At 35.3% G+C, this 25,065-nt stretch overlaps 1 protein-coding gene across 5 annotated transcripts in view; it reads right to left on the bottom strand.

Moving 5' to 3' along the window:
* The window catches only part of LOC141440687 (uncharacterized), a 334,806-nt gene that overhangs the window by 179,296 nt on the left and 130,445 nt on the right, over window positions 1–25,065 (bottom strand). The window contains exon 1 of one of the 5 annotated variants that reach the window (XM_074105219.1): window positions 4,087–4,136. The exons of the other annotated variants lie outside the window; for them this stretch is intronic. The gene's annotated coding sequence lies outside the window, so the exon portion shown is untranslated. Of the gene's footprint in view, window positions 1–4,086; window positions 4,137–25,065 lie in introns of those variants that run through there. 5 annotated transcript variants of the gene reach the window in all.

The following is a 25,065-nucleotide window of genomic DNA, read 5'->3' as shown; positions in this document are numbered from 1 at the left end:
AGTGGAATTGGCTTAAATTCATCATCCCAGCCTATATACGTACTGCTGGGCACAGGCCTCCTCTCAGAACAAGAGGGCTTGGGTCATAGTTCCCACGCGGCCCAGTGCGGATTGGACTTCACACGCACCATTGAATTGCTTCGCAGGTTTGTGCAGGTTTCCTCACGATGTTTTCCTTCACCGCAAAGCTCGTGGTAAATTTCAAATGTAATTCCGCACATGAATTTCGAAAAACTCAGAGGTGTGAGCCGGGGTTTGAACCCACGACCCTCTGTTTGAGTGGCGATAGGTCAAACCACTAGCCACCACGGCTTTAAAGCTTAAATTAAAGAATGTTTAAATAAAGATAATAGCAAAACAAATAAAATAAAAAACAGAATAATAAATATTGACGTCAGTTTAATACAAGGATAGGTTAGATAATAGGACGTCGCATATTTATGTCAAATATTGATATTACGAGCATGTATAGAATTCCGTCTATCAGAAATTATAATGCGGTATTTGGAGCAACAGCTACGAGTCGTCAATAAAAATAATAATTTGCGCATTTTGATACGAAATTTCCACGTCGAAAGACGATGTATGAAGATTGATGATTTTAATATTTAATAACCTCTCTACAATAAACAAGACAGCCAATATAATAGTTCGATCCATCACTGGCGACATCGCGGCACAAATTAGTCATAAACCCAATTTCGAACAAAAGGAAATTGCCTGGAATTTCGTTCTTTGGAGACCGTAAACAAAATACAAATTTCGGCCAACCCTAGTCCCGGAATTTAAGGTTTTGCAGATTACGAAACTGACCCGAGTTGGGAGTTTAGTGGGCCTTGTTAACTATTGTTGTGTTTAGAGCCCACATTCTGGTGAACTTTAATACGTTTTAAGGAGGGATTAATGGAAATTGAGCTCGTGAGGGATATGAATTGCTTGAATATTTCGATGACAATGCTTATCTAGTAGGATTAACAACTATAATGAAAACCCAAGACCTACCTACACAATGATTGATAGGATAGGTATAATCTTTATTCTTCAAAACAAAGACAGGGCTTAGTAACTAAAGAGTAATAAAACTAACATTGAGCACTTAAAATTATGCCCGAAACAAGGTACTTCCGTCCGATAGCAAATATAAACATAAATTAAGTAACAATATCAGACACATAAATGAGAAGCCATGTGATGCACTGAAGAACAGGCGCTGGCTCAGCATTGTGCTGCGGTAAGCCGCAGCGCTGGTAAATGGGGTGATCGGGTCGGGTTTCATGATAAATTGTGAAACTTCTTTAAAATCTAAATCACAAATGTAAATGTGAAGCCGTGGTGACTAGGCCACTAGGTTTGACCAGATAGGTCAAGATAGCCTCTCAAGTAGAGGATTGTGGGTTCAAACCACGGCTCGCGCCTTTGATTTTTTCGAAACATACATTTGAAATTTACCACCATTTATTTATGGTGAAGTAAAACATCGTGAGGAAGACTGCATAATGTGTGAAGTTCCCAATCTACACCGGAACCGTGGGAACTACGGCCCAATCCCTCTCGTACTGAGAGGAGGCCTGTGCCCAGCAGAGGGACGTATAAAGGCTGGGATGCTGATGATCAAATCACAAATGCGAGAACCTTTTATGTGTGGGTGAAAACTTAATATTTCATTAATTAGTTTAAAAACATATTTGATAAAACTAAATGATTTGAATTCGATATATTTCAGAATTTAAGCCTCCACAAATTGCAGAAGCCATATGTATCTTTAGCTTTGAGTTCAAAAGGTTAGGTTGTTTCGGTGTGGAGAGTAAGACAGCCGGTGAAATTACTGGCACTTGAGGTATCCCATCTTAGGCCTCTAGGTTGCCAACGCATCTGCAATACCCCTGGTGTTGCAGGTGTTTATGGGCGGTGGTGATCTCTTACCATCAGGAGACCCACTTGCTTGTTTGCCATCCAGTCGAATAAAAAAAAAAAATGTTATATAATATTGTGATCAAATATTTTCGATTATAATATTAAGTTGAATTTTGATCGTAAAGCCATAGAAATAAACGAAATATTTCGATGCGAACCAGATCGCAAGCTTAATTTAACCGAAAAGCTTTTGAACGAGAATATCAAAATATACGGTTATTAGGAGAGAGCTTTTTTGTTGTTCTCCGTAAAACTTAATAGAAGTATTGTTCCCGTTTTTTTGGAAGTAATATATAGATAATGAAAATATAATGAAAAGATAAAAAACACCATGAAAATGTTGTTGCTAACTTGGAAAGCAACACGTTAACGTTGTTTTTTTTTTGCAAAATTATTTTTTCAAGAACACTAGCCTTATTGTTAAATTAACTATGGGTTTCCGATGACGGGAAATGTGTGAGGAACCCATCCTTACTTCCTTACTAATTTAATTATTAATTAATTATTATAAATGTAAATGTAACTCTGTCTGTCTGTCTGCTACCTTGGAGATAGTTGCGAGTCCCGAGACAACATAACATAGGCTACTTTTTATCCCGAAAAAATGCATAGTTCTCACGGGCAAGAGCTAGTACACTCTAAAACAGTTCAGTGGTATGTTTAAAGATACCAATCCGCACTGAGCTCGCGTGATAACTACCACCCAATCTACAAGGTATGCCCACCAGCGGGACGTAAATAGGCCAATTGCCTCAAACGGCGCAAATATGTAGGCATCAGTAGTGCCTACATTTTTGAGCTGTTTGGGGTAGAAACCATGGGTCCTTGGGGTTTGAGTGCTTTTAATATTTTTAAATCATTTTCGTCCAGATTGATTACAGCTTCGGGTGACCAGAGGGCTGGCTTTTTCTAAGCACAAAGATTAAGCATTGCCATACAGCGTGGTAATGCTGCCAGCCTTCTGGGCACCTTACCACCTGGCAGTGATTTTGGGCAACTTTTTTATTTATAATTTTAGTTTGTATGTAGGTGGTATGTAGTTTTAGTTACCTTTATTTTGTTTTATATTATACAGGCATTGTGTGATAATAATAGGTAATAATCAGCAGTAAGATAAGTGTTTTTAAAGATGGTTAAAATAATTATTATCTCCCTTATATTGCTTTAGTAATGCTGAAAATAGCATTAATAACAAAATAAGGCTATTTTTCTTAGTTTATTTTCGTATACATTACGAAAGGGAAAATGAATATTTTAATTTGAACATTTTCTTAAATTTTCATCTAACGAAACATAGGTTTAATGGGGCTTACCCTTTAATTACCGATCTCTACTCACAGCTTATAATTAATTGGATGTTTCAGATTCCAGAGGCGGCATGTTTTGTTGCTTTTTAAAATTCTACGTTTTATAAAGTTTGCCTCGTGCTTCAACAGTAATAATCCTTATAATCCTATTCTAGTTATAATTATTGTTTTTAAAAATTATTATCTACTTAGTAATTGTTCGGTTAAGAGTAATCTTTTGGCAACTTTACTATCTAAAATGTCATACTATCAAATAAAATCTGCGTACGTAGGTACGTGAGTAGTAAGTGAAAAAAGTGTGAAGTAAATATTTAAGTCTGGGTCGAAATACTAAATTATGTATCTACGCCTCTTTTTTAAATAAAAATTAAAGATTCCTGTTTTCTGTTAATTTAATTGTTGAGTTTTACAATTCCATACAATACAACGAGTTTTATTTGCTATTTAGGCGGCACGTAACTATTTACTAGCTTATTCACAGAAACTCCAATTCTTTTGTTTATATTCAAAAGATTGACAACTTTTGGTTCTCATTTTGTGTATATTTAATCTAATTAGGATTTCTGTTAGTAAATTGTATCTACCTTAGTTTTGAATCAATTCAGTTATGAAAAAACAACTATTAAACTTTAACGAAAGCAGAAATATTTCTACCATTAATTAAATTGCTAATAGATAGTTTATTAAAAATAATAAAAAAACGGTACATAAGAAAGCGATGTTTTCTTTTTATTTGAAAAATGTTACATAGTAATAACTTAACTTTTAGTTAAAGTATGTTGTGCACTAGTTTTTAAATTACACTCCATTCAGCTTTGAAGTAGTTTAGGTACAATCATAGTTAAGAAATAATGAAGAGGCTTACCTTGCGTATTTGCTATTTGATTACTGTTGGTCGTAGAACAACATGAATTAATTGTATTTGTTCAAACCACTTGTCGTATATTCACTTGGTAAAGTCAGAATCATTGTTTGACATGCACGCCCATGTATTCTGCTTTACCGCCTCCGCGCCATGCACTGTTGCTTTACAATGTTTTCGTAGGTAACTTTATTTTATTTAAATAACTTTACAGTTTAGTTTAGTAGTTTAGCTTTAATTTATCACTATAAAATACCTTTACAACTATTATCTATCACTTTCAATTTTTTACATAGTTTGCATTGAAATTTAATCACTTAGTTTATTTACAAATTACAATTTAAATTACCTCGAAACTATTTTTTTCAAAACTAGCACAAAGTTCACTTGCAGTTTACATTTTAAATCACATTTTTTTTATTTAATCCCAAAAAAACAGTGTAGGTAAATAATTTTACCAATTACTGCCAAATTGGATTCATTAATCCCACACTACGATTATTCCCAGTATATGAATCGAGCTCCCAAATTCGCAATTCGCACCGCATCGGAGCCAGCGCTCAAAGCCGCGGTCGCCTCGCGACTGACGGACGTTGTCATCGCGGGACAAAGCTTCGCTGTGCTCATTTCAAGCGCATGGGACAAAGAGTCCGGGATGAATTAAGACGGGGAAATGAAAGAAAAAAGAAAAAAAAATGAGCATTCATAAGTGTATACGTTGACGTAGCTAGGGATTTTAAGGTAGCCGTCCATCTTCTTAGTCATTATTTAATTTTATTCTTTTAAATCTTCTAGTTTGTCTCGATTTTCCTATAATAAGCATTGGCCTACCTTGCCCCCTTCCTTAAGCTGTAGGTATTTATTGAATAGTACAGTATTTCAGGCGTGTTGTAGTTCTTTTGCATTTCGAAAACAAAAACATAACTAATTTGGATAAACTATCAAGAAGATAGACTAGATAATGGAAAAAAAGGTGTTATTTCAGTTTTATTTCTTAATTTAATTGAAAGTAAAGATCGTATTCTCATTTTTTACCACAGAAAAGTTATTTATTTATTTATTCCTCTTAATGGCGGCCATAAGGATTGGGCCAATGTTAGTTAAATTAAAGATAAATATATTCTTCTTATTCACGTTGTACGGTGATTGTAGTTTTTGCAACTTGATAGCAAAATTCCAGAAACCACGCGGAGACAACTTGCGCATTAAAAAATGTCAGACATGAGAGCAATATAGAATTTTGTGATCACTGTTCACTGTTAAGGTTAATCGCCGCATACAGCACTATCAAAATTATACTTCAACTAGCCAAAGAAGCAGAAATGCCAAAATTAGATATCGCCTACATTCCGCCATGTTCGAATGCTACAAATAGAATCCCACAAAAAAGTTTTATGACAATTCGTACTGTCACAGGTCGGACAAAAACAAAAAAAGCCACAATGACAAATAAAAACAAACGAATGTGAAGTTAACAGAAACAAGCGTTTGTAAACAAGGAGATTATTATTTGTACCCTTAGTTACGTACGAGTATACTCGTAGCGTGTATTCGCGTTCCATAATCATACTTATACTATCGTACGTTTGTAGCGGGTATTTCCGTGATTCTCTTCTCAGTATTCTGGCTAACGAATGACATTCGAATGCGATTAATAACAGAAGACTAAAATAAAATAATTGTGATGCCGAAGCAAAACTTGGGGTACAGTCGGTGCCCTAACTTATGCATCCACTTTTTCATACTAGTTGTATAGAAAAGTGGACACTTATGTTAGGGCATAAAAATTTCATTGCATTATCATCTTTGTCATGTTCATATTTGTATAATAAATACAGTTATTTGAATATCTATCTTGCGCAAAGTTTGTCCATCGCTATCCAGCGTGGTAACGTGGCAAGTGTGATGGCCATTTTTTGCGCCTTATGCGGATTTTTGACTTCAAAGGTCATTTTTAAATGATAAACTAAGGAGGAATCTTACTAAATACAGATATTATAACAAACCAGAGGCCGTATTGCCTAATGTTTCTGACACTCGCGATCGTAATCAAATGACAGATTTTTCATACAAAAACTGTCATTTGATTGTGATCGCGAGCGTCAGAAACGTTAGGCAATACAGGCTCAGATCGTTCATTTGTGTTAAAAATGGCTGGCCTTACCTTTCAAATGATTTGACGTTACGCGAAACGAACAACTTCATTTTGAAAGCAGCCCTGGTTTCGACTTTCAAAAAATAACGCTATAGCCGGTTCCGAGTACATTAGACAATAAACCTGTAGGAATAAGTCTTCAAGACTGTAGCTCAACTTATTTTTTATTGACTATCTGTGGTGAACGGAGTTATACTGTGGTAATTTAAAACAAATCCACCTAAACTAAGCTTAATGAAGTGATTTAATCCCACTCAGAGGATTGGTGTGACCAAAATCAGGAGAATTCTAAAGGCGATTTAACTGTGATGTAAATAAAACAAACCATTCAACGCCTTTAAATGTCCCTTAATTTAATGGTTAGAGTTTAGTGCAGACAAGTATCTCGGTAGAGTCCAAAAAGTTGAGACATTTAATACTGGTAGTAAAAAATAATACAGAAACATTTTGATATACAAAAGATCATTAACCACAATTGCATGGGTAATTTTCGTATTGCAACAGAACTTTTTTCAGTCAGTCGTTGTATGAAACTCCACCCACCTAGGTATTTTTGTCTTGTGTGGTCAGCGATAATGAAAAACTTTTAAAACAAGAAAGAGAAAAAATCACTCACTCTATCAAATTATGTACACAATTTGGGGTATATTAACATACTCTGTGGTTTTATCGTTTCCAGCGTAGTTTAAAAGTTATACCGCGCCAACAAATGGAAAAATTATGTGAATATTCACGAAAATTTTGTGAAAAAACACACGGCTGTCGTATTTTTCATAAGCTTCAACTGTCCATTACTTTTATGAACCATAAACTCATGCGTTTGCGAAGGTACGGTACACTAATGGGTCTGTAAATAGAGTGTTACTTTTTCGGTGGTTTATTATGATGGCAGACGCCAACCTTCTGTCTTTTTTTTAATTACGCGCTTTTATCATTATAACGGGTTTTGAAAACTGGACATTTATTTAAATACGAACATACTTTTTACAAGCTATTAATAAGCCTGCATTATTCGCATGTTTGTAAGTTGTCTTCAAATCTTACAAGGCAAATTTCACCCACTTTTAGTGATTAGATTTACCTGAAACTTAGTTAGGCTACCCCATGAAGGAAAATCAGGGGAAGGAACTCGCGTAGAAGCGAATATTGGCATAGTTGTAGGAAATGATTTTTTAAACCACATACTAAAAGTACTGATGGGTAACTATACCAAAAATCAAGACAATCTGCTACTGTTGAACGTAAGTCTCATTACTAATTGGTCAGCAATTTTAAGAGTTTACGAAGCGAAGTTGAAACCAAAAATTTAAAAATATTTATATTACTTAAGTAAATAACGTTTCTTAAGTCACGAAATTTTACAAAACAAACAGTTCCTCCATATTCAAAAATATTACCGAACGGAACAAAATTAACAAAAAACAATAAAATAAAAATTCGGTCCTGATATTTCTAAACTTTGAGAGATTAGGGACGCCCCTTGAAAGTTATTGAGATTGAGTTGAGACTCAAGTCTCTTGTCCCCGGATTTATGGACACCCGCGTCCGTGGAAATGGTACCGCCGGGACAAAATGATCAACGACACCCCAGGACAAAGGATTGCGATCACAATGGATATAAAACTATAGCGGAACATAGACACCCTACCGTTTCGTCGGGTTTACGCTTAAAGTAAATGTTTTAATTCTAATGCGGTATAAACGCTTTAACGCTTCACTGCCACCTGACGTGTGCATGGATGGATGGACGCGTGTGTGTCACCGACGCACATGTGCATGCGCTCAAAATGTATGAATAATTATGACAGCGGCAACTGGGCGAAGTTCTGAAAACGCATATGTACGTCGGTGGCAGTGAATGCGTTAAGAGAAGTTTCCCTGCCGGCTGCGTTAGGTATTCGTTTGGGATATTGCTGTCTTTATCGCTCGTGACATAAGCGCTCGCCAGCCGTCCCCACCATGCCTTTCGCAACGACGTCCGTAATTTATATCGAGATAGCTTTCGTTTCGTTTCGTTGTCCTCATATTATACGAAAAGTATAGCACAGAAATCAATGATATTTTACAATCAAGATATTTATTATATTTTCTATGCCTGTGGTTTTTTCGATGCTTTTTGCTTGCGAAAAATGCTTTATTAGTCTGTAATTATCGTGCAAAGTTGACATCTTTTTTTGTCGACTTTTGAGCTCCTGTAATTCTGATATTACACATTTAAATGAAAATCTGAAAGCCACAGGCATAGATAATTACGTCTAGTCCATACTTACTATATTTCATCTATTTCTGTTGCCTAGTTTTCAAATGAGACCGGGACTACGTTTGTATAAAGAAAGAAACGAAGAGACTTCTCTTAAGCTGTGTAAAAATAATGACAAAATTATATCAAATGTCAACGCGGAAATTATACTTCTCGATTTTTATATTATTCGTAATCGCTAGTATGAAGCAAGCATCATGGATTGATGAGGTTAGTTTCAGTATAATTTAAAAATTGAAAATAATATGTTTATTAAAATTAACTCTAAGTGAAACCAATTCATTATATTACACAATTTGTATGATGTAAGAGCTCGGTGCGACATACGGTATCGACAAGTAGGTAAATGTAGAAATGTATTGTCATTTCATGTTTGCATTTATTATGTAAAGTATTTCAAGATTATCTGACTTGTCTATCGCATTGGGTATATTTACCTGTAAGGATAGATTAAGTTTTGTGAAATTATAAATAAATAAATAAAACTGAACGTATAGTATACGCAAAGTCCCATGTATATACAATCAATCATTCAGGAGTTTCCTTATGCGATGTCCATGGCTGCAGCATCAAGTCATGTCTATCATAATATAAAATGTTTCATCATAACCGAACGTATACAAGTTGTATATATCGCATACAGTACCTAAAAGCAAACCATAAACCCGTATTTGGAATTCGGTAAACTCATAGTATTATTAGACTATATTTTACGTAATTGCCTGTATTCCCAAATGGGGTAGGCAGAGTATACGAAACGTTACCGCTTCGGAGCCACTTTTAGCAATTTTAGGTTTTAAGTTTGACAAAAACGGTATGCAATAGTGACAGGTTGCTAGTTACCATCTTTTATTAAACCATTGTTTCCATCTTTTATTAAATGCATGGTCACTTATTATGCCCAATTTTAACCGCGAGTGGAGCGGACATAATATATTAATGACTTAGTTTAACGTACAACGAACGGCTGCATGAAACACCTTACACCGGACCTCTATCATCCTCTGTGAAGTTGGTCAAATGTGGTCTAATGTAACTAAGTCATTATAGAGTGCGCTCCGCTCGCGGTGTAACTTGAGCTTTAGTATTTTAAAAAATTAAATATAGCACGACTTGTGCACCAGCAGTGAACAAAAACACTTAAACTTTTAAGTTTCATCCCTCTGCAAATGAAAGCAACCTTCTGTTTGTTCTCTCTCTATTGTGTTTCAATTTTGAAAATGGCCCATTTTTCATTCAGCTGAGTGAATTTTGTTTGTACACCTTTTCAATAACTTAAATGAGCCTTTGGATGAAAATTTAGACGGTAAAAGCCTTCCTGTTTAGCTATTAATTTTAAATGAGTATATTCATAAACGTCATTTTAAAACAGTACCTTACCATAAAATTATGTGTTCACTAGCTGCTCCCGCGGGATCTATGCACTTTTCGGGGATAAAAACTGTGCTATGTCCTTCCCCGGGACTTAGACTATTTTAGTTTTAATAAACTTAACTTTACTCAAACCAAGGACCATATATACTACATGGTATATATGGTTCTTGCTAAAACTATTTAAACGCTACGCTAGTGGGAGATTCGGCAAAACCGCAGACTTAATGAACAATAAAATTATATCGCAACGGACAGAAGTTGTAAAATGGAGATTTCATCCCTCCCCGTAATCTGACGTTGATTCTTTTTATGGCCAGTATTTTAGATTTTTCACTGGACTTTGACAGTAAACCTCGTACAGAAAAGTTACCATTACAAAAAAAATTAACTAGCGTTTTTATTAAAAGCCCAATAGGACCCTATTTCTATGGTTTTCCTGTCAGTCTGTCGGTCCGTCTGTCTAGCCAGTCGAAACTCATATGCTGTACCTAACTTGTATGTATTGTTTGAACCATAGGTGTTTAAAGCTGACCGCATGGCCAAATGGTTAGAGAGCCTGACTTCGAAGTTTAAGGTACCGGGTTCGATTCCCGGCCGGGGCAGATAATTGTATGAATAATTCGAATATTTGCTCTTGGGTCATGGATGTTTAATATGTATTTATCTATGTAAGTATGTTTATCCTTTGCCTAGTATCCATAGTACAAGCTTTGTTTAGTTTGGGACTAGGTCAATTGGTATCAATTGTCCTATGATATTTTTTTATTTATATAACAATAACAAGTGATAAAAGTAAAATAAAGTCATATTTAAAAAAGGCCATATATACCAGGAACATATTTTTTACGTTGATTTACTCTTTGTGCACAAATCCGACTTGCATTTTTGGCGATGCAGCAAACGCCATGAAAATGGCGGCTATTGGCAAGTGCTGCCATCTGTGATCAGTTTTCTGCAATAACTGTCCCACGTATCACCCAGGATTCCATTTTGTAGGTACCTAAATCTATTTTTCAATTGGATTTTGCCAATCTTGTACGAGAATTGCTATGTATGTAACATTGCATTTTCAATTGAAATTCCAGGTTTTCGCAAAAAGCCCCGTAAGGCTAGGTTCACATGGCGACTATTTGATTCGGTATTTTCTCGCATACGGTTTTACCGTATACGAGACGGCCGGGCCGTTTACACGGTGCGAGTTCCCTTCGGTTGTTCACGTATGCGCCCTGCCCCACGCGCTTCTCGTATACGAGAAACCAGTTTGTCTGTGTAAACGAAATAATGTAGGTAAGCACAAGCGCTACTATGCATCGCATTCGATAAAATCGTTTCGAGAATCTCGCATTCCCGGTGGCAAGACCCTGCGGTATACGGTAAAAAATATATCTCGTATAAGAGATTTTCCCGCATAAATGCCGTGTGACCGATTTTCAATGTTGTTGATATTCGATGAAATCTCGTGTACGGTATACGGGAAAAATTGTGCCGTGTGAACCTAGCCTAAGAATTCTCAAAAATTAGACGTAGGTACATCGTGGATTTCATTAAAAACCTTGTGCCGAAAGCCTTTGCAATTGGAATGATTTTAATAATATAGTCATATTTTTTTTAATTTTCTTCGTAATTTAATTTTTCCGTAAACTAAAAAAACTTAAAAAAGGAGGATAAAATCAATAAAGTATTCTCAAGAACTGGTGAACAAGGGAAATCAGGATGTATGTTTATACATACTAAATAACAAAGTCCTGAAGATCTGTCTTTAGACGTTCAAAGGAAAAGTAGATAATTATGAGACTACCATCGCCAAGCTAAGAATTTGGTGTGGCACTCCGATGTGCGGAGAATTTGGTGACGTATTTCGAAACCAAAAATATCACAAAAAAGATGCTGACCATTTCTTCAAAAATAGTTTTTTTTTTCCAGCCAATATAAGTTTCACAGCTGGGCAAAATCCTTCTGTTAGGAAGAGGGCTTGGACGAGTGCCCAGTACGAATTGGGGAAAAATAAAGCACAATTAAATGTCTAATTGTAAAGCTTGACAACCGGATAGCCTAGTCTAGTATTAAGTAACCTCAATAATGAAGTTAATTATCTTGAGTTCAAATCACGGTAGAGTCAGTGTAGGTTAGTAGTGATTTTGTGACAATTTTGTGTACTAAAATACTTATGTGTTTCTAGTCTAGTTGGTATTACAATGATAGATAAAAACCTTGAATGACTTAAATCTGGTTTTAAGTTTGTTTACATTTAGTTAAATACCTATCCAAACCAAGTATAGTTTGGGACTAGGTCAAATAATACATTTTATTTCGAAGACTTGGGTGGCCTAGTGGTTTGACTTCTTAAGCAGAAAGTCGTGGATTGTATTCCAGCACAGGCTCGCATCTCTGAGCTCTATTGTGAAGGAAAACATCGTGACGTAACCTTCGCATACCTGGACAGTGGGTGTGTGTATAGTTCCCAATCAGAAGTGGGCCTGCGTGGGAACTACATGCCAAGCCCTCTCATTCTGTGAGGACGTATCTAGGTCTAAAATAATGATGATGAGCACGTTTATCCGTTGTCTATTTACCATTAACTTATGTTTGGCCCTAGGTCAACGATATCATTTATCCCAGTAATTCTCTAAAGTTCAGTAGCTGTGGATATGTTATTCTCATTGCGGTGCTTTACCGCAGAATCATCAATAATATTGCTGGGGTGACTATGCAACATTGTTATAAAATGCAAAACCTTACGAGTATAACTGCAGTGTCGGGTGGCGACCGACTGAGCGGGCAGTGTGGTTACTCCAGTTTATTACATCGATTCCTTTTTATCTCGCCTAGATATTGGATACGTATTTTTTAGCTTGTTTGGACATGCAAATCATCCGTTGTTGAAATAATTTACAGAAAGCGAAACAGCTGTTAATTTGAATTATATCGCAAATAAATACGAGGTTCTGTTGATATGAAAGCAGATTTTATTTTTATTAACCGATCAAAGCCCTAAATTAAAAACGGGACTCGTAACAGTTAGGAAAGTTGTGCGCTCAAAAAACTATGACAACTAGTACCAAAGTACTTATACTAAGTAACATTTTAATGAACTTATTCAAGCAACTACTTACTGTTTATTATACAATCAAAACTAAACGTGTAAACTTGAATACAAACTTCCATAACAAAACAAGGGGTTCACTACAGTATTAGTTCCAACCTAATTAAAAGCATCACAAATCTCTAAACCACATTCTTCTCCGTGGTCTGCTATCGCTTCGTTTTAAAAAAAAAGTATTGAAGTCAACTGTTCCGAACTATTTAAAAACAAAATCACACTTATTAAGACTGAAGAAGAAGTGATTTTTACTTGCCGAGACGACTACCAACACCTCATCTTTGGTATTATTGATTGAAAACTAAATACCACACTGTAAAAATAATATTTAAAGGTAGTCCGATATTGGCGAACGCGACCGGCGACCGCAACATATATACGACTGCGCCCGGAAACCACATTGTCTAACGAATTTCAAATCGCAATCGCTTTCACCATTTCTTTCTACAAAGGGTGGGTGAAGGCAGAAAGAGCTAGGCAGAGATAGGCAATAAATAAGCCTGCAATCCACTGTTTATTATGCATTAACATGAAGCTCTGTCGGTTGCAAGGGACCGCGACAAGGGGTCGCGCGACTTGGTCGCGGTCGTGTGTCGTGGTCGTAGGTCATCTGAATAATTTACATAAATATGTTTTCCTCACTGTCTCACAACTCAACATTTCTGCGGCATCCATTTTACACGTCTGTATTACAGCTACTTTAACAATTACATTAAGTATATTTTTAATGAAAACACAAGGAAAATCCTCAGAGACAGTGGACAAATTAAATTACGACAACTTTACTATCACAATGGTAGCTACAGACATACTCAATCGTAACTTTGTAACACTCTCCTGGGTGCATTGTACCTAGTTTTCATTTTCTTCAGAAAATAGTTGCAATTTTGCAATGTTTGTGTGTGTGTTTTGTTATTTTATTTTACGTGACAGAGTTCCTAGGTAAGCACTAAAGAGAAACAAGTTGCTTTATAAAGAAGGGTATTACGGAATACAAACTATCTGCACAGCATGGCTAATAATAGCAGGCATTAGAATCAAAAGGGAGAAATTTAATATGACAATGGCAGTTCTTATACGAGGATCATACATAACAGTGCCAAAAACCAAATTAAATATCTTAAGTCTAAGAAGTATCCGGTAAAGGCAAATTTCAAAAGTGATAAGAGGTGAAGATAAACGACCAATGTAAATAAAAATATAACAATGATTTACTTCCAAAATGATAATTAATTACGGTTAACGTGGCACGGCAGTTTTGTTTCACCGCCGCCCATGGACATCTACAGCATTATTAGGACTGCGGGTGCGTTGCCAGGCTAAAGGGGAGAGGGAGAGGGGAGAGGGGGGGGGGATTTGGGCCTCCGGACCAGACTACCAAGATGGTACTAACCCTAGGTATATTCCAATCTACCACATAAATAATCATTGGAGTACAGATGCGTGCTTGTCAAAGCCGCTATTTAGTTTTGTAGTTAAATTACAAAAATAAATATTTATAGGGGGGGGGGGCACTCCATACACGCAACAGAAATTGAAAAAAAATAATTAACTCGCATCAACGTGTGGCACATAATAGGTACATAGTTCGACATCTCTTTTGAAAGAATAGTGAGGTTTCTCAAAACCTTTTTTGATTAAGTGAAGATTTCCGGAAATAATCGCTCCCAAAGTAGCAAAAATTCTGTCCTCCCCCTCTATCTTGTAAACCGTTTGTCCAAAAAATATAGAAAGGTACCTAACGCTTAATAAATACTTTCAACGAAAATTGGTTTCAACATGATCGGATATGCCGCTTTTGAGTTATTGCCGAAAAACTGCGCTTCACAACAAAAGGACGTAAGTGCCGTGAAGATACGCTCTTTTCCTGGTAATAGATTTTAAGACTGTATTACTTGTTTTCTTTCGTAATGGTTACGGAACCCTAACTTGGGCGTGTCCGACACGCTCTTGGCCGGTTTTTATATTAGTCCAAATTTTTGTATCCATTTAAATGTTTGTAGACGAGTATGATATAAAGCTCTGGTTAACGTGATAATTATTCAGTGGGTTTGTGTGGTAATAATTGCGGTAGACGCTTATCGGAAATACCTAGTTATTAATTGGGTATTATACCAACTTTAATTAAAAATACGTCGTAGGCAGAAAACTCCGGTATCATTTTCATTGAAAAAAGGATAATCCAGTTTCAACCTTTCTTTTAAGTCCAGGATTAATCCTAAGACGATGTTTTAAGTTACGCAGACGTTGCTCAAGAAAAACAAAATGAATGGCGACCCCAGAAAAGCAGACAGAAGAATTTATAAAGAGCCACTTGGAAAGCCTCGGCATTATGTAAATACAATAATGATCATTAAGGATCCAATTTAATTAGCCATCATTCTTTTACATATTTTAGTCTTAAATGTCCGAACCACGAAAAGTGACCCTACCTCCGTAACTATAATATAGTTGCTAAACTCTTCTTAAAGAAAACATCAAATAAAATTCAATGCATTTTCTGATACTTAGCGATAAAACAAAAGGCACTCTTTGCAAGCTAGATTCAAGATGACGGACTATTTCAATTAAATTGTTTGAAGCGATTTAAGATAAAAGCTCCGTCTTGTACTATTTTGTACTTCCTCTTTCAGAGGAAAGTTAACGATACTATTATTTTCGCTGCAGTAATTCAGTTGCAAAACGAAATGCTATTGTAAAGTGGCAATTACTGACGTTGTTTTGTTCTTGTACTTTATTTACTTTTAATACTGTTTTAAACGAGAAAAGTATGATGTAGTTTAATTTTCTTTCGCGGGATTTTCGCGTTTTTTTGTTTCTCTCTACCTATTTAAAAGCTGGACAGATAGTACAGAATAGTAATTGTACATGTTAAAAATATCTCATGAAGCGTAGTTCCTTCATTGAAAATTACTTTCTTATTCATAAAGTGGTTAACTTTCTGTCAAGTTATTGTGGTGCTTTCTTCGCGGTAATGACTGCCTTTTCGAAAGCGCTGGTAATATTAAATTAAAAACCGGAAAAGAGCGTGTCGGACACGCCCAAAATAGAGTTCCGTAGCCATTACGAAAAAATTAAATAATATTTTTCTAAGGATTTCGTATTTTATACGGAATCTTCCAAGTTCGGGTATATTTTATATCTTAAGCTGCTAGTTACTCTTAAACTACTAATAATTCTCAAGCAAACTTAGCCGCTATAGTTTTCCTTGGAAGTTTGATATACTTACTACCATCCTGATTTTTTCCAGATTTTCTCACCCACGGGTTTATATTTTAGCGGGGGGGGGAGGGGGTGTTGGATGAGAAAAAAATGTTTTGAATTTTTTATTGTAACATTTTGACGGCATAGTTTTCATATATATCCGTGCAAAAAAACAGCTTTCTAGCATTGTTAGTCCCTGAGCAAAGCCGCGGACGGACAGACAGGCAGACAAACAGACATGGCGAATCTATAAGGGTTCCGTTTTTGCCATTTTGGCTCCGGAACCCTAAAAAGGGTCATGAAGAAGTCTTTTGCGGTCTAATAGGTTAGTGTTAAAATTTTATTGGGCTACCTGCTAATGCCATCAGCAATATACGAACATAATACATAATAAGTGTATCTTTAGTAAGTAAGTGTTTTCCGAATCGGTGGTTTTTTTTTGCCATTCAAAGGTGCTTGTTATAGCCTAAATTGAATAAAGATATTTTGACTTTGACTTATTTGAAAGTACATAATCTACTTGAAAAATCCGTTTTCTATTGTTACTACCATTGAAATACGTGAAACGTTTTAACAAAGAACACAATCATCTGGAAAGACAGATCATTATCGTTCAAATTTACTTCATATTACGTTCAAAGCGAATTCAGAAAATAAATTATCAACTTTCCCTTCGCATAATATGAAACGTAAAATTCCACTACAAGCGTGCGGTCCAAAAGACAAACATAAAATAACAAGATAGAACACTCGCGCAAATCTAATCACGGCTTTCTTCCGTTTCAAAGTAACGGTTCGTTCAGACGTATTTACGACTGTAACAGACAAAATGAAGGTGCCATCTTTTGGGCGTACCTATTCAAAGAAAATTGTTTCATATAGATTATTATTTCTGTAACATAATCGGATTAGCTAATAATTGCAAACAACCACTTAACAGGATAACGCGGCTTTGGTACCGTGGAAGGTCATTAATTTTTCTCGTGGGAATTTTAGAAATATCCTCGTAGAACACTTTTATGACACTCAGGAAATGTTTGTCAATTTTCAAGTCTCAGGCTCCAGTGGCTATTGGTTGTTTATCAGTTAGTCCTACACCTATTTTATACCTAAGTAAAAAATAAGCAGACTAGCGCAGTGTGCCAAAAAATATCGACAATTGAAATATTTTAATCGTGGTTGCCAAATGCACCGCGTCAAAGGCGGACTACACTTTTTTATGAAAATACTTTTCAATGGTGCTTCAAGTCTCAGGCTCCAGTGGCTATTGGTTGTTTATCAGTTAGTCCTACACCTATTTTATACCTAAGTAAAAAATAAGCAGACTAGCGCAGTGTGCCAAAAAATATCGACAGTAGAAATATTTTAATTGTGGTTGACAAATGCACCGTGTCAAAGGCGTGACTACACTTTTTTATGAAAATACTTTTCAATGGTGCTCAGTTAAAGAAACCCAATAGCTTGCTGAAATATTCCGGAACAATGCAAAGAAAACCTTATATCAATTAATTTCGATTATCCATTAAGATATCATTAACAGCAACACAATGAATGGCTTGAATCACTGCTTGTCAGGTTGCCTCAACTAGCATCAGTAGTATTGTGCAATCAATCATACTATTGCTTCTAGAATAGCATTTGAACTATCTGTGTGTATCTGTATACGTAAATATGTCTAATAATATTGTTTATTGTATTGTTTCTCATGAAAATATGGATCCTGCCTGATATTTAGGAAAATATTTAATAAATAAAAAATTATCTGTTGCTCACCTTGTAACTTTTTCTCTGTGTATCTATTTTCTGTATCGCTTACTATGTCTGGTGTACAATAAAGAGTCTTTGTATTGTATTGTATTGTAATCTATAAAAGTCAAATTATTAGCCATGCAATTTAATAAGTAAAAACGATTTGATAAATAAAACGAGGTTTCCTAGACTTTCAAACGATGATCAAGTATGTGATGATAGTAGTGCTAGTGTAGTTTATTATAATAGTGAACAAATATTTTAGTCACAAATTTAAGCTTATTATAGTAACAAATAAACATAGTGAATTCTCTGGCTATCACTATTCTTTAGCATAGACATGGCCGCTGTGTCGTAACTTTTAATGATGAGGGTCGAAAAGGAAAATTTAATTTTGTGACGTCCTCCAGAGTTGACTTGGAAAGCGTGTCATTCGATTTATATCACGTTGTAGTTTGGGACTTGGTTCGGGTATCGGGTATCTGAAACATCCCCTTGGGAAGTAGGTATTTAAGTCTATAAAATCCCTTTGGGAGAAGACTGCCAAGGCGTCCCACAAGATGGCCGGCGACATCGCGATTGTTGCGGAAAACTGGTAGATTCAGACCGTGGAGGTCTAGTGGTTTAACCCTATGACGTCTCAAGTAGAGAACCGTGGGTTCAAGCCCGGGCTCGCATTTCTGAGTTTTTTTTTAAATTCACGTGTGAAATTACATTTGAAATACAACATCGTGAAGAAACTTGTCCTGCCTGCGAAGCAATCCAGCAGTGTAAATAAAGTTCCCAATCCGCATTGGGCCCGCGTGGGAACTACGACCCCAGCCCTCTCATTCTGAGAGTACCTAAGCCTGTGTCCAGCAGTGGATCGTATATATAATGACATAATTATGATGATAATGGTGAATGCAGGTGCCAAGTTGCAATGACAGGCATTGTAATTTTTAAGGCCATGTTACAAAGCACAAATATTGAATGATGCTTTATCCTATGTGGAGAAGAAGTCCCTATCACGTAGCGAAATTCACAGAATTCATCCTTATTCCTTGACTAAATCATAAAAGGAATTTTAGCTTTCTAGTTCCAATGGTTTGACTGGGGATTGATGAATGAATCGTCAATGAAGGTATATATCTTTAGTATCTGGGCTACCGAGCTTTGCTCGGGTTAAAACACGGTAACAATCGTTTTCCCAGAGAGTCGCAAGCTAGGTCGATTTGTCTTCCCCGAAAACCCCCACATACCAAATTTCATCGAAATCGTTGGAATCGTTTTCGAGATCCTCATATATATATATATAATATATATATAAATAGAAGACATACACACACATATATATATATATATATATATATATACACTAATATATAACACTCAAGTCAAATTTTTGATTTACTAACATCAAACTTTATGTCATTTATGATAGTTTGTTGTTCAAATTACAATAAGGACTCTGGGCGTTAGGAGGATATATAGTCGTATATACAAGAAGTGCTCGTTTAAAGGTATACGATTCACTCTGTGCAAAATTTTCCTATCGCTAATATCCTAGGAAAACGGCACATTTTTCCGGAAAAAAAGTATCTTAATATCAACACAGATTACAAAATTATCGTTATATCCACTTTTATTCATATTTCTTCAGTCGTCTTATCAAACAAAATTAACAATCAAACACAATGTCAATTATTCCTCATTGACTGAAATTAATGAAAATCAGGAAGCTATTCATAATAACACTAAACTAAACAATAACAATCAATAAATCAATAAACTCAATAAACTCAATAAACTCAATAAACTTTATCAGAGAGGTTGCCCTCCATAATAAGAACAAAAATCAGTACTTTCTTTCCCAAACTCGTATGTAAGTACCTGTATTTACAAACCTAACAGTACATACTGCAAAAAGTCGATTTAATATTTATTTTTTACATTAATGTGAAAAATGAAATGAAATGAAAGTTTATTTTGGTAAAATCGGTCTTAAAAAATAGTGCTAATGAGCTGTGACACGTCTAACCAGATACATTGGCATGCAAACAAAACCTATTTTCTAGAATTAGGTTTGCTTTGACCTACAATAAATTTATAATGTTATTCACCAAGATTAATAATTTTTAAAATTGAAATTATCGAGGTTGAGAAAGTAAGTGATTGAAGTTAAGGGACGCCATTAGTTATCAACAGGTCGGTTTTAATTTGCGGTTAACACTTAAGTTGTTAAATGCCAGACAATAAACCGCACACCGATTAAAATCTCGATTGGATTAGTTTTAGCACGGTGAAGTTTGAAATAGTATAGGTTCGGGCAGTTATTATTCAGATATACCTGCATGAAAGTATTATTGTTTTTGTTTCGGGTCGGCCTTCAAACTAACTCGTTCATCTATTGCTTACTTTCCAGCCTCTACAACAATGTACTATTGAATGAAATAAGACTAATTATTATGTAAAATGTATATTTTACAGACAATTTCCGCCATGTACTCGTACGGTATAGTCAACCCGAAAAACAGACTTCCGTGATATTCGTATTATATTTACTTATATATAATAACAAAGATCAAAAATTCATACGACGAGTACATAATCGCACCATATCCCGCATAAGCGCTACATCAGGAGTTACATTAATTTTGTCCCTCAAAAAGTTGTGTCGCATTTTTCATCCAACAAAATGACAAAGTAACTCTCAAACTCGAGCTTCATCATGATAATGCAAAACAAAACTTTCCCGAGCGTTTATTCAATTGTGCGAGCAACAAATTAGGGTTCCGTAAGGGACAGATATTTGATCTATTTGTCTGTTTATCGAATTATTTGAAAAGGCGTGGCAAGAAGGCATAAATAGAATTGGTTTGCAGGAATTTTATCCAGTAAAGTAAGACAAAGTAAAGTAAGGCTGTTCACGCATTGTTATCCAGGCTACAATATCCATACGAGATTTCAAGTTAACTTCACTAAAAGTGTGCAAAAATTTAATAAAAGCTTATAAAAAGGCACGAATGAAAAAGAGCGTCAAACTCTCTCTAATGAATTTATTTGAACATCATAACTACTTTGGTTAAGTCGATATCAGTGTACTACTCTTATTTTTCTCTTCTTGCTTGTTCTGATTTTGCTTGATTTTTGGAAGCAAAGTAAAATAATATTGTAATTCATTGAAAAATAAATCCTTAACCACCCACTTTACACAAATTGCAGCAATCTAACAGTTAAGTACTCGTAGATTTCTATTTAATGAAAAACATGCTTGCAGCTTATTTTGATCTCTTAATTTGTAAATCCTTATAAGCTCTAGAAACTCGGTCTAGAAATATACCCAGCTTTTTGCAGAATCAGGATAGCCTAGCTGGATAACATTTCCGGGACTTAATTATATCGGCTTCTATTTTGTTTTCTGAAGCCAACAGAAACTACGCTGCATATTAATGGTTTGAGTAGATACACCATTTAATGATAGAAAGCTTTTACGACAATTTTTTAATTTGCATGAGATTGTATAATTATTTTCTTTTTTAGTCAGAATTGCACACAAGACTTCCACGAGTACCTATGTGTTTTAATTTTACATAAGATAATATCCTGGACTTAAAAATCGAATAGCAGACCATGATCAAGTGCTAGGTTTTTTTTACTGCACTCAGTAAATAAGTCTACGAAATTGACTCCACTCATACAGATCTGATTTTCGTGTGGCAATGCATCCTTCTCAGGAAACCTCTTATTTGAAAAACGTCATGCTAAGATGCAGTACTCAATTGTGATTCACGGTACATTTGCTACTAGTTATGATAAATATCGAGCTAGAGCAGTTTAGTGACTTAATTGTCACTAAGTATTTGCATGCAGTAAGCAGATTTACTATTTCTGATGGGACTTTCTAGCGTTGCTTGAGGCCTTTTCTATATGAAATGAAGTAATACAAATTTATTTGTGCCTAGTTATCTTAAATAACATATCTCAAGATGGGATCATAATTAAACGGTATACTACATAAAACTTGCTTTAGAACTCGATCCATTACTTCAAAGGACCATATGTTGTGTTCGCACAACTTCCATAAAGTTCTCACGCGCTTTTCAGAAAATTATGTGTTTTATTGCGAACTTAAATAAAATTAAAGAGACGCAGCCACCTGTTTGGAACTTCTTTCTTTGGATAAAAGAGATTTCATGATGAAAAATACGGACACACATGTTCTTACGCAAAAAAATACCACGTCGTGTACTTTTATGACATTAGTAAAAAAATGTCGTCTTTGTTTTGGTAAAGAACGTCCCCTCACTAGATAGACCAAGGAGTTTTAACATTTACATGTCAATAATAACAGCGAATGTGTAATAGCGACATAAATACTGCCACCGTTACGAAGAGTGCAGTAACTCGATTCAAGCGTTACAGTTACTGCATTTATGATTACAGTTTAGTGGAAACTGCAGTTATCCTAATGGTTAATAGGAAAAAGTTCTCGACTAAACTGCAGTAATTGTAAATGTAGAAGCTGCAGTTATGACTTGGCCGTTCAATAGCACTAAACTCTCTCCAAATTACAACCGCAGTAACTTTAGAAGCTGCAGTTATGATTTCACGGCTCAACAGCACTAAACGCGACCTGTCCAAACAGTAATCGCAGTAACTTTAGAAGCTGCACTTTTGTTAAAGAGTGACTATGTAATATTTTACAACGACTTCAAAAGTCAGTGCAGTATCTATACTTTATGCACCTATGGTTTGTAAATCATGTCTCCAATTTCAAGTTACTGCAGTTATGCTTATTGTAAATCATGGATCCTGACGATTCACAGCCGATCAAGTGTTTTTTCTGCATTACCCGTTTAACTCAATACAGTTTTTTATTAAGCAGTATCATAACAGGATGACGTATTGTATGAAATTTTTAACTTACCTAAATTTGTAACATACCTAAGTCAAAATTAGTGATTGTTTTTACGTTTTTGATACCTACTTAATTTGTATCTGTCTAGTACATAAATGCATTATATTTTTTAATACGCAGCATACATTATAATGCAAACCAATGGCACTTATTATGACGTATTTAGTTTTAGATTTTACATGATTGTATTGGTATTTATTCAAAAATAACTACTAGGAAAAATGTACATTAAAATAGATTATTAGATAAACTAAGAGGTTACTTAAAGACACCGGCAGCTTCCAGAAACAGAAACTGTGATAGTAATAGTTTTAATCTAGTTTTAATTCGAAGTTTTACTCATGTTTGAATAATCAGAATCATCATCATTATCATCCCAGCCTATATACGTCCTACTGCTGGGCACAGGCCTCCTCTCAGAACAAGAGGGCTTGGGCCATAGTTCCCACGCGGGCCCAGTGCGGATTGGGAACTTCACACGCACCATTGAATTGCTTCGCAGGTTTGTGCAGGTTTCCTCACGATGTTTTCCTTCACCGCAAAGCTCGTGGTAAATTTCAAATGTAATCAGAATATTTTATTGAAAATACAAAATATCCAAATTTCATAAGGCAGCAGCTTCCATGATTTTATTGCATTCTTAGTTAGTCGCGCAGTACCACTTTATGAACTGTAAGCCCGATTGAAATTTCAACGGAACCCTAAAAACGTGAAAGAATGTAGGTCAACTGGCATCTGACCGAGGCATGCGAGCTGGGTAAGGCTTCGAGGCAGAAAAGGATCGATAGTGGGCAATCGTCTTTGTCTGCTTGCGGTCTATCGTTAATTAAATACTTATATATATATAATAGTACAGAGGTCTACTATATTTAACCTACTAATATTATAACTATGAAATTGGATAAATATCTCGACTAGTTATAATTTAAAGACATTTAAGGCTGCTAAAGATGATGAAGCGAAAAATGCCCGTAACACTAGTCTATGGATATCATGCAAATTTTTTGAGATAAAAAGTGCTATGTTATAAAGCCAGATTATAAAGTAATTAACTATAATATGTGTCTGTAAGCTAAATTTTAATCTAAATCCGTAAAGCCATTTCCACGTGATGTAATAGCAAACAGTAAACATCTAACTGTCCAAAAGTTCGCAATCGTATTAAATAATAAAACGATAGTACGATATTTTTATTTAACTATGTGCTATGCTCTTTTAACATCACAGTTTTATTAGGATTTTTAAAAGTACATTTTTTAAACAAATAAATTTTTAAAGCTTAACATTTTATTAAGTATCAAACAATTTAAGCACATTTGCGGTATAATTGAGATACTGTTATTTATCACAAAATTGCTCAAAATATCGGGATTAGCATTAAACCATTTAAAAATATATATGTTCGTTCGTCTAAAAATTTCTACTGAATTATGATTGATTTTTTGGAGTCTTTTTGTATTTTTTTATTTCAACTCCAAATTTGTTACTTTTACGGGTATCCCGTGAAACCATATCGTAAATACAAACTGAGAAATGGATGCACAGAAAAACCAGAAAAAGAGACCAGCACTGGGAATCGAACCCAGGTCCTCAGCAATCCGTGCTGCGTGCTATAACCCCTACACCACTGCTGGACAGGAATCTAGACACGAATTTTTCCTATGCATACATATCTCAGGTTGCTTATTTCTACTTTGCTACTTAAGCACAAGCGACATCTACGTTGCGTCGACAGACGTCACACTATTTCGGAACTAACCGCTCACCCAGACAAGAGATGTCGCTACTAAGAAATCAAATTATAGTTGATTTTTTGGAGTCTTTTTGTATTTTTAAACCAATATATGTATTTTAATTTTTCTACTGAATTTATAAAGCTGCAGTTGTATCTTTATGAGCACACATTAGCCCGAAACTTACCTGCTTCTGAGTTAACTGGGTGACATATTTGCTAGACAAACAAGTGCTTAAGTTGCACGGTGTAAGCAGCAGTTACAGAGCATACTCTTGGGTGTCAACTGCCAAAGAGAATAGAGACACTACGTCTCACTGGCAGCGGTAGGGAAGTACCCTATCTATAGTATGATAGAGTGATGGAATACCACTGTCCTTGGTTGAGTCAAGTTGGCTCGATCTCTATAGTATCTTGTAATATCTTATACCTGTCTCTGTCTCATAATGCACCATTTGAACCGTAGCTTAAACAATTGATTAAGCTAATTTTCCCAAGCGATTTAGCC

This window comes from Choristoneura fumiferana, chromosome 23 (genome assembly GCF_025370935.1).
Source record: "Choristoneura fumiferana chromosome 23, NRCan_CFum_1, whole genome shotgun sequence".
Taxonomy (NCBI): Eukaryota; Metazoa; Arthropoda; class Insecta; order Lepidoptera; family Tortricidae; genus Choristoneura; species Choristoneura fumiferana.
Note: the sequence above shows the minus strand (reverse complement) of the source record. Positions and strands in the feature narration are given on the sequence as shown.